We start from the raw sequence: 14213 nt of genomic DNA on the forward strand, positions 1-14213 counted from the left end.
GACTCCACATAGTTTGTGGTCTATCAGTTTGTCTATAGAAAGTCCTAAAAAGTCTGATTTTTTTCAGTACTACAGAACACTTGTAGCTCCTATAGATCTCTATGAGAAATGTACATGCTGAGAACTATTAAAAGTCAAGCCCTTTCTGTGCCTCATTTTTCTCATCTGCATAATGGGGCTAACAATACTGTCCTATCTCAAAGAACTGTTGTGAAGCTTCATTCATTCATATTTGTAAAGTGCTTTGAGTGACACTGATTCAAGTTGGACCTTAGAGTTATATTTTATATTTCTAGTTTTCGATACAAGAATGATACATTTATACAACTAGTATGACCACATTCAGTAGATTATAAGCTTTGTAATAATACCTTACAATAGACCTTTTGCATGAAGCATATTTCAGTTACATTATAATCACACTCATTAGCATATTTTCCTAAAATCATATGGAGTGCAACATCACACGTAGCATCAAGCCTCCCCAAGGAGCTGGCCTGGAAGACACTTGGGCCATTGCTAAACTGCCAGCCCCTCCTCCAGCTGGGCTCCCACCCAGTTAACCCTCTAAGGGCTTGGTTTGCTCATCCTGTCCCTGAGCTTTTGGCACCGGGCCCACCTGTGGCTCCTCTGCCCACAATAATTACACCTCAGGTCCCGTTGGTCCCCGGGGCTGGTCGGTCAGCTCTGGTATTGGCTGTGCCTCTCGGGAGGGATTTATCTGAGGCTCCCTTCAGGGAAGCCCCTGGGTAATCCCGCTTCTGCACTGATGTGGGCCTGTCCTCCTGGGATTCCATTCCATGTCCCGACCTGCTGTTTACAAACTCCTCAGCCAGCAGCCCTGCTTGGTGCAGGTCCTTCGGCCTCTTGTCCACCAGCCACATCCTCAGGTCAGGGGGACAGAGTTCATTATAGTCGCCCATCAGTTCAATCACGTCCTCCTTGGTCTGGGCCCCAGCCCCATTCACCCACTTGCAAGTGTATTCCCCCATCAGCGTGACCAGTTCCAGACAGGTCATCCCCTAGGTCTTCTGCATACTCCGGAACTTTTTCCTGTACGTCTCGGGGGTCAGCTCAAACTTGCGCAGCAGGGCTTATTTGAACAGTTCCTAGTCCCCTGCTTTTACCTCATCCATCTGGCTGAACATCTCTATGGCTTTGGGACCAGTAAGGGAGTGAAATGCCGAAGCCTGTCTGCAGGGTCAAACTGGTGCACGTTGCAGGCCTTCTCAAAGGCAGTGAGGAAGGCGTCTCTATCATCCCCTTCCTTAAACTGAGGCAGCACTTTTATATTGGAGTTCCCTGTGGGCTTTAGCCAGCCACCCTGGGCCCATCCCCACTCACCACGGCAGGGGTCTCTCTGCTTCTCTGCTCCGCCATCGCCAGTTCATGTTGTCTCTGTCTCTCACGGTCCTGCCGTTCCTTCTCACGGTCCTCCAGCGCTTTCAATTTCAGTTCCATTTCCAACTCCAACCATCTCAGCTCCACCAATGGGAAACCTCTTACGAAGAGAGGGAAGAGCATCTTTGCGAGCAGGCTGGCTAACCTAGTGAGGAAGGCTTTAAACTAGGTTCACCGGAGGAAGGAGACCAAAGCCCTGAGGTAAGTGGGAAAGCGGGATACCGGGAGGAAGCACAGGCAGGAACGTCCGTGAGGGGAGGGCTCCTGCCTCATACTGAGAATGAGGGGCGATCAGCAGGTTATCTCAAGTGCTTATATACGAATGCACAAAGCCTTGGAAACAAGCAGGGAGAACTGGAGGTCCTGGTGATGTCAAGGAATTATGACGTGATTGGAATAACAGAGACTTGGTGGGATAACTCACATGACTGGAGTACTGTCATGGATGGTTATAAACTGTTCAGGAAGGACAGGCAAGGCAGAAAAGGTGGGGGAGTAGCACTGTATGTAAGGGAGCAGTATGACTGCTCAGAGCTCCGGTACAAAACTGCAGAAAAACCTGAGTGTCTCTGGATTAAGTTTAGAAGTGTGAGCAACAAGACTGATGTAGTGGTGGGAGTCTGCTATAGACCACTGGACCAGGGGGATGAGGTGGATGAGGCTTTCTTCCGGCAACTCGCAGAAGCTACTAGATCACACGCCCTGGTTCTCATGGGTGACTTTAATTTTCCTGATATCTGCTGGGAGAGCAATACAGCGGTGCATAGACAATCCAGGAAGTTTTTGGAAAGCGTAGGGGACAATTTCTTGGTGCAAGTGCTAGACGAGCCAACTGCGGGGGAGCTTTTCTTGACCTGCTGCTCACAAACAGGGAAGAATTAGTGGGGGAAGCAAAAGTGGACGGGAATCTGGGAGGCAGTGACCATGAGTTGGTTGAGTTCAGGATCCTGACACAGGGAAGAAAGGTAAGCAGCAGGATACGGACCCTGGACTTCAGGAAAGCAGACTTCGACTCCCTCAGGGAACGGATGGGTAGGATCCCCTGGGGGACTAACATGAAGGGGAAAGGAGTCCAGGAGAGCTGGCTGTATTTCAAGGAATCCCTGTTGAGGTTACAGGGACAAACCATCCCAATGAGTCGAAAGAATAGTAAATATGGCAGGCGACCAGCTTGGCTTAACGGTGAAATCCTAGCGGATCTTAAACATAAAAAAGAAGCTCACAAGAACTGGAAGGTTGGACATATGACCAGGGAAGAGTATAAAGATATTGCTCGGGCATGTAGGAATGAAATCAGGAGGGCGAAATCGCACCTGGAGCTGCAGCTAGCAAGAGATGTCAAGAGTAACAAGAAGGGTTTCTTCAGGTATGTTGGCAACAAGAAGAAAGCCAAGGAAAGTGTGGGCCCCTTACTGAATGAGGGAGGCAACCTAGTGACAGAGGATGTGGAAAAAGCTAATGTGCTCAATGCTTTTTTTGCCTCTGTCTTCACTAACAAGGACAGCTCCCAGACTGCTGCGCTGGGCATCACAACATGGGGAGTAGATGGGCAGCCCTCTGTGGAGAAAGAGGTGGTTAAGGACTATTTAGAAAAGCTGGATGTGCACAAGTCCATGGGGCCGGACGAGTTGCATCCGAGAGTGCTAAAGGAATTGGCAGCTGTGATTGCAGAGCCATTGGCCATTATCTTTGAAAACTCGTGGCGAACGGGGGAAGTCCCAGATGACTGGAAAAAGGCTAATGTAGTGCCAATCTTTAAAAAAGGGAAGAAGGAGGATCCTGGGAACTACAGGCCAGTCAGCCTCACTTCAATCCCCGGAAAAATCATGGAGCAGGTCCTCAAGGAATCAATCCTGAAGTACTTACATGAGAGGAAAGTGATCAGGAACAGTCAGCATGTATTCACCAAGGGAAGGTCATGCCTGACTAATCTAATCGCCTTCTATGATGAGATTCCTGGTTCTGTGGATGAAGGGAAAGCAGTGGATGTATTGTTTCTTGACTTTATCAAAGCTTTTGACACGGTCTCCCACAGTATTCTTGTCAGCAAGTTAAAGAAGTATGGGCTGGATGAATGCACTATAAGGTGGGTAGAAAGTTGGCTAGATTGTCGGGCTCAACGGGTAGTGATCAATGGCTCCATGTCTAGTTGGCAGCTGGTGTCAAGTGGAGTGCCCCAGGGGTCAGTCCTGGGGCCGGTTTTGTTCAATATCTTCATTAATGATCTGCAGGATGGTGTGGATTGCACTCTCAGCAAATTTGCGGATGATACTAAACTGGGAGGAGTGGTAGATATGCTGGAGGGCAGGGATAGGATACAGAGGGACCTAGACAAATTGGAGGATTGGGCCAAAAGAAATCTGATGAGGTTCAATAAGGATAAGTGCAGGGTCCTGCACTTAGGACGGAAGAACCCAATGCACAGCTACAGACTAGGGACCGAATGGCTAGGCAGCAGTTCTGCGGAAAAGGACCTAGGGGTGACAGTGGACGAGAAGCTGGATATGAGTCAGCAGTGTGCCCTTGTTGCCAAGAAGGCCAATGGCATTTTGGGATCTAAAAGTAGGGGCATAGCGAGCAGATCGAGGGACGTGATCGTTCCCCTCTATTCGACATTGGTGAGGCCTCATCTGGAGTACTGTGTCCAGTTTTGGGCCCCACACTACAAGAAGGATGTGGATAAATTGGAGAGAGTCCAGCGAAGGGCAACAAAAATGATTAGGGGTCTGAAACACATGACTTATGAGGAGAGGCTGAGGGAACTGGGATTGTTTAGTCTGCAGAAGAGAAGAATGAGGGGGGATTTGATAGCTGCTTTCAACTACCTGAGAGGTGGTTCCAGAGAGGATGGTTCTAGACTATTCTCAGTGGTAGAAGAGGACAGGACAAGGAGTAATGGTCTCAAGTTGCAATGGGGGAGGTTTAGGTTGGATATTAGGAAAAACTTTTTCACTAGGAGGGTGGTGAAACACTGGAATGTGTTACCTAGGGAGGTGGTGGAATCTCCTTCCTTAGAAGTTTTTAAGGTCAGGCTTGACAAAGCCCTGGCTGGGATGATTTAATTGGGGATTGGTCCTGCTTTGAGCAGGGGGTTGGACTGGATGACCTCCTGAGGTCCCTTCCAACCCTGATATTCTATGATTCTAGATTCTAACCCGGTCAGGAAGATCCCCTGCTGGTCGGGTAGGTGGATCCTGGGGCTGCCAGGCTGCTTTCAGACTCTCCCGCATCCCCAGTTGGATCAGTGGCTGGAATCACCCCTGGGGCTGCCTGACTGCTCCCAGCCTCTCTCACAGCCCCAGCTGGGTGAGGAACTGGCTCCTTAGAGCAATCATTCTCTTTCAACCGAGCAATCAGCTGTGCCTTGGTCAATCTTCCAATGCGCAGCCTTCTCTCTCTGCACAGCTCTACAATGTCCTTTTTCAGGAGGTGGTTATAGGCCATCTCCATGCTGTTCCCAAGTGGTCACGGACTCACAGGCCTGTGCTCTCTCAGTTCCCCACGATCTCTGGGAGGAACCCCTTCAGTGCTACAGCCCTTCCCAGGGGGTCCACTCTCACTCGGGGGTTAAGCTGTAGGCTCCTCCGCCTCCTGGAACTGCACCTCTTGGAGCCTCCAGCACTCCTGTCTCTCGCTAATCCCCCTTTGTTTTACTGCTCCCCAGTCACTTACTGCAGGATGCCCTGTCCATGGAGTGCAGTTTGATCCTACTTCTGCCACCAGTTGTCACGGAGTCACTGAGTGATGCGCTGGAACTACTCCATATGAAGCCAGTCAGGACTCTGGGGGAGCATGCCTCCTCCCCCTGAGCATAATGTCTCCAGGGCAAGAAGCTTACACAGCTTCGACCTTCCTGGGTCTGCCCTCGGAGCATTCAGCATTCCCTTTTCACACCGTGTACTTCCCACAGCGAGTCTGCACAGGCAGGGCTCCTGGAGAAGCCAGAGGGCCCTGCACCCCAACTCCACAGTCAGACGTGACTCTCAGCCAGCGTCAAACAGAAGGTTTTTTCGTTGACAGGACCACAGCATAGAACAGAGCTTGCTATTACAGACATCAGTGACTTTCAGCCAAGTCTATCGTGGGAATCCTGGGCCAGATGCCCTGGATTCCCCCTCTTCCAGTCCCCCCATGCAGACTGCCAGCCTCCAGCCACTCGACCTCCGACACCCCCCTTCATGCTCCTCCTCCTCTTTGTCTCATTCCTGGGCCAAAGGTGTCACCTGGTCGCACCCCCCTCCTGGGTCTCAGATTACATAGGTGCAAATAGCTGGGCAGTCTCACCTGCCCTGAGGGCCTCAGCAAAGTCACACACCCAATTCCCACCACCCAAGTATTGGTGCAGTACACAGGGAAACTAAGGTACACACAGTATTAGTATAGGACAGTAAGACTCACATGCAACATAACAAGTTACTTATATAATATCATTTGCACATATGTTATTGAATCAGAAGGTTTGAGGCAGAAAGAATTCCTGGAGCTGCAGTTTTAGGAAGACCTACTGGAAGTCATCAGGCAAGGGACTTAAGCAACCTCTCTTTTGTTGGTGCACCTTTGTGCCAAAGCAATTTCTGAATTTGCTTCAGCCAGCAAGAGCAAACCTGTTCCCAGAAATATTGTAATATCCTTCTGGCAGCCATAGATGCTGCCAGTATCCAATATCCAAGTGCAGAAGTTAAGGTGTTTGTAGAATTCCGATATTTGGAAAGAGCAGCTAATTTCTTTGGAGCTCAGTCAGACATGCTGATTACAGTGTGGAGGGGAGAGAGAGAGAATGTGACCTATATAAAGAAGAGAGTTTTGACAAATGTGTTATGCAATTAGATTTTGTAATGATAAAGAATGAAGTCAGATGCTAATTTCAGATGCCTCTGCATTCACGCATACATGCATATAGTGTCACACATGGCACTGTACACAACATCAAGATACTGGCTAAGTCCTAGCAGATGAGACTAGAATCTGGCCGAAGTGCATTAATGAAGAACATAGCTGTGTTGCAGGTGCTGTCGAGGTTTCTGGTTCCTCTTCTGGAAATATTTTCAGAGGAGCCATTGCTGGATAGTTAAATAAACAAACCAAACCAAAGGGCAGTGGGGAAAACAGGCTGGCATTTGCCAAAACAGGCTTGAGACACAAATAGAGCGCCTAGCTCAGAGATTGGTTTCCTCTTGCCTAGTAAAGGCTGAGTGTCTCCCTTAGAGCTTAGACAGGGTTTTATAATATTTTACTTAACTATTCACCTTTTGTCCCACCAGCTCTTGCTTTAATCCCAAAGAAAAAAAAATTAACAAAACTTGATGCAACACAGGAGGTGCTCTTCTGCTACAGGCATTTCCAGCTCCCTTATTCATATAGAAATGTACCCTCTGAGCAGTGCTCTTGGATAAAACAAGCTCCTCCTCTTAAATAGGCAAATATTTAGGGCTTTTTAAAATTAAATAGAAGCTCTCAGTCACACTGATAACAACAGGAACTAGTACTGGGCAAACAATGTAGAAACCATTTGCGAACCTTTGTTGAATATAACTCAGAATGTTGCCTGGATGGTATTCACAGCCTTCTGTGTGGATTTTCCATTCACATTTGTACAAGTGAATGTTCATTTCCAAGAACAGACCTAGAAAGCAAGGCCACTACAAAATTAGGTCGAATTTATAGAATTCGGTTTTGCAGAAAGCGTTTTTATACAGTCGATTGTGTGTGTGTCCCCACACAAATGGTCTAAGTGCATTTAGTCGGCGGAATGCATCCACAGTACCGAGGCAACCGTCGACTTCCGGAGCGTTGCACTGTGGGTAGCTATCCCACAATTCCCACAGTCTCCGCCGCCCATTTGAATTCTGGGTAGAAATCCCAATGCCTGATGGGGCAAAAACATTGTTGCGGGTGGTTCTGGGTACATATCATCAGTCCCCCCCTTCCCTCCCTCCCTCTGTGAAAGCAACGGCAGACAATCGTTTCGTGCCTTTTTTTCTGAGTAACCTGTGCAGATGCCATACCACGGCAAGCATGGAGCCCGCTCAGCTCACCATCACCATATGTTTCCTGGGTGCTGGCAGACGTGGTACTGCATTGCTGCACAGCAGCAGCTCATTGCCTTTTGGCAGCAGACAGTGTAGTATGACTGGTAGCCATTGTCGCCGTACTGCAGGGTGCTCTTTTAGCCGACCTCAGTAGGTCGGTCAGGGGTGCCTGGGCAAACATGGGAATGACTCCGCCAGGTCATTTCCCTTTTAAGTTTCGTCTCATGGCAATTCAGTCCTGCCGGCAGTCCTACTGCACCGTCTTCTAATGAGCAGCCAGGAGACGATAATGGCCAGCAGTCGTAATGCACCGTCTGCTGCCAGCAAGATGTATAAAGATAGATGAAGTGGATCAAAACAAGAAATAGACCAGATTTGTTTTGTATTCATTTTCTCCTCCCTTCCTCCCTCCCTCTGTGAAATCAATGCCTGCTAAACCTAGGGTTTTGAGTTCTATCCTTGAGAGGGCCATTCTGTTTCTCCTTGATGCAAAGCCACCCCCTTTGTTGATTTTAATTCCCTGCAAGCCAACCCTGTAAGCCATGTTGTCAGCCGCCCCTCCCTCCTTCAGAGCAATGGCAGACAATTGTTTTGCGCCCTTTTCCCTGGATTGCTCGAGCAGACGCCATAGCACAGCAAGCATGGAGCCCGTTCAGCTCACCGCAGCAGTTATGACCATTGTAAACACCTTGCACATTATTGTGCAGTTTATGCAGAACCAGCACCTGAAAAACCAGGCGAGGAGGTGATGGCAGTGCAGTGATGAGGACATGAACATAGATTTCTCTAAAACTGCGATCCCCAGCAATTTGGAGATCATGGTGTTACTGGGGCAGGCTCATGCCGTGGAACGCCGATTCTGGGCCCGGGAAACAAGCACCGACTGGTGGGACCGCATAGTGTTGCAGGTTTGGGATGATTCCCAGTGGCTCCGAAACTTTCGCATGCGAAAGGGCACTTTTATGGAACTTGGTGACTTGCTTTCCCCTGCCCTGAAGCACAAGAATACCAAGATGAGAGCAGCCCTCACAATTCACAAGTGAGTGGCAATAGCTCTGTGGAAGCTTGCAACGCCAGACAGCTACCGGTCTGTGGGGAATCAATTTGGAGTGGGCAAATCTACTGTGGGGATTGCTGTGATCCAAGTAGCCAATGCAATCATTGAGCTGCTGCTATCAAAGGTAGTGACTCTGGAAAATGTGCAGGGGGGATTCCCTAACTGTGGAGGGGCTATAGACGGAACGCATATCCCTATCTTGGGACCAGACCACCAGGGCAGCCAGTACATAAACCACGAGGGGTACTTTTCAATGGTGCTGCAAGCACTGGTGGATCACAAGGGACGTTTCACCAACATCAATGTGGGATGGCCGGGAAAGGTTCATGACGCTCGCGTCTTCAGGAACTCTGGTCTGTTTAAATGGCTGCAGGAAGGGATTTACTTCTCAGACCAGAAAATAACTGTTGGGGATGTTGAAATGCCTATAGTTATCCTTGGGGACCCAGCCTACCCCTTAATGCCATGGCTCATGAAGCCGTACACAGCCAGCCTGGACAGTAGTCAGGAGCTGTTCAACTATAGGCTGACCAAGTACAGAATGGTGGTAGCGTGCGCATTTGGACGTTTAAAGGGTCGCTGGCACAATTTACTGACTCGCTCAGACTTCAGCGAAACCAATATTCCCATTGTTATTGCTGCTTGCTGTATGCTCCACAATATCTGTGAGAGTAAGGGGGAGACGTTTATGGAGGGGTGGGAGGTTGATTCAAATAGCCTGGCCACTGAATACATGCAGCCAGACACCAGGGCGGTTAGAAGAGCACAGCAGGAAGCGCTGCGCATCAAAGAAGCTTTGAAAACCAGTTTCATGACTGGCCAGGGTACTGTGTGACACTCCTGTTCGTTTCTCCTTGATGAAAACCCGCCCCCTTGGTTGCCTCTGAATTCCCTGTAAGCCACCCGCGCTCCCCCCTTCGATCACAGCTTGCTTGCAAAGGAAATAAAGTCACTATCGTTTAAAAAACATGTATTCTTTATTAATTTATTATAAAAATAGGGAGATAACTCACCAGATAGCCCGGGTCGGGTGTGGTAGGAGGGAAGGAAAAGGCCACTTTAAAACTTCTTGAATGACAGCCTTCTGTTGCTTGGGCTGTCCACTGAGGTGGAGTGGTTGGGTGCCCGGAGCCTCCTCCCCTGCCCCTGTGTTCTTGGGCGTCTGGGTGAGGACACTATGGAACTTGGAGAAGAGGGAGGGCAGTTAAGCAGGGTCTGCAGTGGCAGTCTGTGATCCTGCTGCCATTCATGAACCTCCACCAGACGCTGGAGCATGTCTGTTTGATCCTGCAGTAGCCCCAGCGTTGCCTCATGCCTCCTCTGATCTTCCTGCCACCACCTCTCATCACGTTCATCGGCCACTTTCCTGTACTCTGCTATTGTGTCCCTCCACACATTTTGCTGAGCTCTGTCAGTGCCGGACGACTGCATGAACTCAGAGAACATTTCATCACGCGTGCCTTTTTTTCGCCGCCTTATCTGAGATGGCCTTTGGGACGGAGGAGGGAGGCTTGAAACATTTGCAGCTGCTGGAGGAAAAAAAGGGAGTATAGTATTTTAAAAGATACATTTTACAGAACAATGGCTATACTCTTTCACGGTGAACAACACTATTCACATTATATAGCACATGTGATTTTGGTACAAGGTCGCATTTTGCATCTTATATTGAGTGCCTGCGGCTTTGGTGTTAGAGATCACACACGTAGTGCTGGGCAACAGAATTTGGCTTGCAGGTGGCCATGGTAAGCCATAGTCTTTCGGCTTCTGCAACATTCATAACAGCAGCGCCCTCCTTTCCCATACCAAGCAAAGCACGTTGAGTTGGCCATTTAGTGCTGCGGTTTTCCTGTTAACGTGCAGCAGCAGAAACCAAACTAACCCCCCGCCCCATCCAATTCTCTGGGATGATCGCTTTACCCCTCCCCACACCGCGTGGCTGGTATCAGGGAAGATCCCTGCTAGCCAAACGCGAACAGCTCAGCGCCAATGCCCCCACCACCACCGTGTGGCTAACTGTGGGGAGGATTTCTTTTCAGCCGCAGGCAAACAGCCCAGTAGGAAAGGCCACCTCTGAATGTCCCCTTAATTAAATTCCCCTATTTCAACCAGGTTACCATGAACGATATCACTCTCCTGAGGAAAAAGAAAAGGAGTACTTGTGGCACCTTAGAGACTAACCAATTTATTAGAGCATAAGCTTTCGTGAGCTACAGCTCACTTCATCAGATGCATATCGTGGAAACTGCAGCAGACTTTATATATACACAGAGAATATAACACAGAGAGATAAAGAATGGCTGTTGCTTGAATGGCAGCAAACACCGGAACCATACGCTGCCAGACTTTGTCATGCAATGATACCAGATTACTTCCTACTAGCATGGCGTGGTAAAGTGTCCTTCCATGGAGGACAGAATAAGGCTGCTCTCCCCAGAAACCTTCTGCAAAGGCTTCATAGAGATGTCCCTGGCGGATTTCCACTCCATCCACAGACACGTTAACAGACTTTTCCAATAGCTGTAATGGCCACGAATGCATCCCAAGACCTCAGGGCTACTTAATCATTAAAAAACGCTTGCTTTTATAACCTGTATTATATTTTAAAAGGTACACTCACCAGAGGTCCCTTCTCTGGCTTCATTGTGTTGGGAGGGTATTTCAGTCACGGTGATAAAAAGATCCTGGCCGTTGGGGAGAACAGTGTGCTGTGTGCTCTCCTCAAGCTCGTCCTCCTCCTCCCCATCTTCCCTGTCTGCAAAATCCTCAGGCATAGTGGAGAGTACCCCATCATCGGAGTCCACGGACAGGGGTGGGGTAGTGGTGGCAGCCCCCCCTAGAATTGCATGCAGCTCAGCGTAGAAGCAGCATGTCTGGAGCTCTGTCCCGGAGCATCCATTTGATTCTTTGGTTTTCTGGTACGCTTGTCTGAGCTCCTTAAGTTTCACGCGGCACTGTGTTGTGTCCCTGCTGTAGCCTCTGTCCCTCATGGCCTCTGAGATTTTTTGAAATGTTTTGGCATTTTGTCTTTTGGAACGTAGTTCTGATAGCACGGATTCCTCTCCCTGTACAGTGATCAGATCCAGTACCTCCTGTTCAGTCCATGCTGGAGCTCTTTTTTGATTCTGGGACTGCATGGTCACCTGTGCTGATGAGCTCGCCTGGCCAAACAGGAAATGAGATTCAAAAGTTCCCGGGGCTTTTCCTGTACTCCGGGCCAGTGCATCCGAGTTCAGAGTGCTGTCCAGAGCGGTCACAATGGTGCACTGTGGGATAGCTCCCGGAGGCCAATACCTTCGAATTGCAACCACACTAACCCTAATTCGAAACGGCGATGTCGATTTCAGCGCTAATCCCCTCGTTGGGGAGGAGTACAGAAATCAGTTTTAAGAGCCCTTTATGCCAAAAAAAATGGCTTCGTTGTGTGGACAGGTGCAGGGTTAATTCGATTTAGCACTGCTAAATCCGACATAAACTCGTAGTGTATTTGTAGAGATGTTTGCAAGACTCACTTGATCGAAAGTTTGAACTGGAAGTGACTTGTTTGGTATATTCTCCTATTGATAACCGTTTCAGTCATTCAGTCAGGGAACTGAAGCATTAATTCATATGTGAATGAGGGGACTAAGCAGACAGAACAAATAGCAAATATTAAAACGCTTTTCATCATAAAAATGTAGGCCCCAATCTAACAAAGCTTTTTGGCATATACTTAACTGGAAGCACATGAAGCCAGTGGGAATACTCATAAGCTTAAATGCTTTGTTTGGTCTGTGCTTTATGGCCTAAAACCTGGGCACTTTGTAAGCCCTAGAATTCCTGAAAAGAAAAAAAAAAAAAAAAAAGAATTGCGCGCATCCCCCAATACGTGTAACCCAGTGAAGAATCATAAAGAGTAAGAGCTGGTCTCAAGGATGAAATGTGTATAAAGGTAGATGTGTACTTCATGTGTTTAGGCAGGATATGTTAGGGGGCGTGGGCATGAAGCTCTTAAAAATTGATAATCGTCATAGGTCAATCCTCTGGTTGCTTATCCAAACAGCCTCCAGAGTCAGGTTTATCGGCCATCTCTGGTACGTGCTAAATAATATGTTTCTCTTTGTTTCCTGTAACTGATCTACTTATCTCTACCAATCATAGTCCCAACCTCACCGCTATAGCTGCAGACAAATTAACTCTTAGCAAAAATATTTGCTCAAACCAATTTCAACCCTCTAAACTGTAAGCTATTTTCTGTGTCATTTTTCTTTAAATAAATTAACAAAAGATCATACTAACAAACATTTAAAAGCTGTTCTATTCTTTTCAGACAATGTCTATTTATGAGCCTGGTGAGCAGTTGATGTGAACTTCAAGTACTGACACATGCATGCTTGGCCCGCTCACACTTTGCTCAGTCATGTCAGGAACTATTCTCTCTAATACAGTTGTTAAACCCTTAAGCAGCCAGAAGAAGGTGATGTTTCAGAACAGGCAGATATATGTTGTTTGCCTATCCGCATTCTATTGTTGTATTTCCAGGGTTGAAGGCCAGCAGTGATAATATGCTCTAGAACTGTAGTCTACACCGGCCATTTCACCCTACTATTTCCCAGTGTTGCTATCACTGATTCTACTGAGAGCTGTGCTAGATGTTGCAGTGGTTAAAATTCTGGTGACTGGTGTTGCCTTGTCTCCACTAGCACTCCTACCAGTGGAGCTGAACTGGTGGGAAGAGTTAGTAGAAGAGTAACAGTGTAGATTAGGCCTAGGAGGGCTATTAAAACGAAACTGATAGCACACTCTTGTGGTGTTATGTATTGAGTGCACATGAATGTTTCAGGTCAAGTAACTACCTTGTGTCTGTAACTGGGGTTGCTAGTCATAACATCCATGTTATAATGACTGCTGTAATGTGAGTCATTCTTTCCCTGACAATAATATGAGTAAGATACTAGTAGTGTGATGCTGCCATCACTTAGCATAGACCAGGAAAGCCTAGTTACAATAAACTGACTAAAAGGTAAAAACAGAGGTTTGTCATAAGATTCCAGCCACCTGTGTGACTATATTAAAACAAAACTTTAGTGTACATGGACAAAGCCACTATTTTGCACCAATGGAGCCAAACACTTGATACTGGGGTAAACTACACTGATATAAATGATAGCTAATACTGGTTTCCTTGTCTAAACTTGGAGTTTGCATTGGTACAGCTACAGCAATAGCTGGCCAGCAGTGGCTGAAATCAGGGCAAATACCCAGTGGGTAGACAAGGCAGAAAGAAGCAGGAATTTCCTTAACAAGCCTTCCTTTCCTTCCTCAAGCATGTGTAACAAAATAAGGCCTAGTCCAGCAAATACTTAAAATTAAGCACACATGTACGCATGCAAGTCATTCCATTGACTTCAATGGGAAGTCAGTGGAATGACTTTCATGCTTAAAGTATAGCATATGCATAAGTTTCTGCAGGACCATAACCTAAAATTCTGAAACAGTAGCAGGGAGCCCAAATCCTAATATTCCAAGAACAGTAAAGTAAGTTATTGGGTTCTTGAATGGAATAGAATACATACCAATGAGGACTGTTCTTAAATTGAAGGTGCAATAACAACAATTATAGGTGCATCTAAAGGGGAGAAATGTTTAAGGCCTGGTGTATATTTGGGCTTAGCTCTGATTCAGCCATCAGAGGTCAGCAACAAGTGTAGCTGCACTGGTAAAAATTTCATGGCTCGACAAAGGAA

This window comes from Lepidochelys kempii, chromosome 6 (genome assembly GCF_965140265.1).
Source record: "Lepidochelys kempii isolate rLepKem1 chromosome 6, rLepKem1.hap2, whole genome shotgun sequence".
Lineage (NCBI taxonomy): Eukaryota > Metazoa > Chordata > Testudines > Cheloniidae > Lepidochelys > Lepidochelys kempii.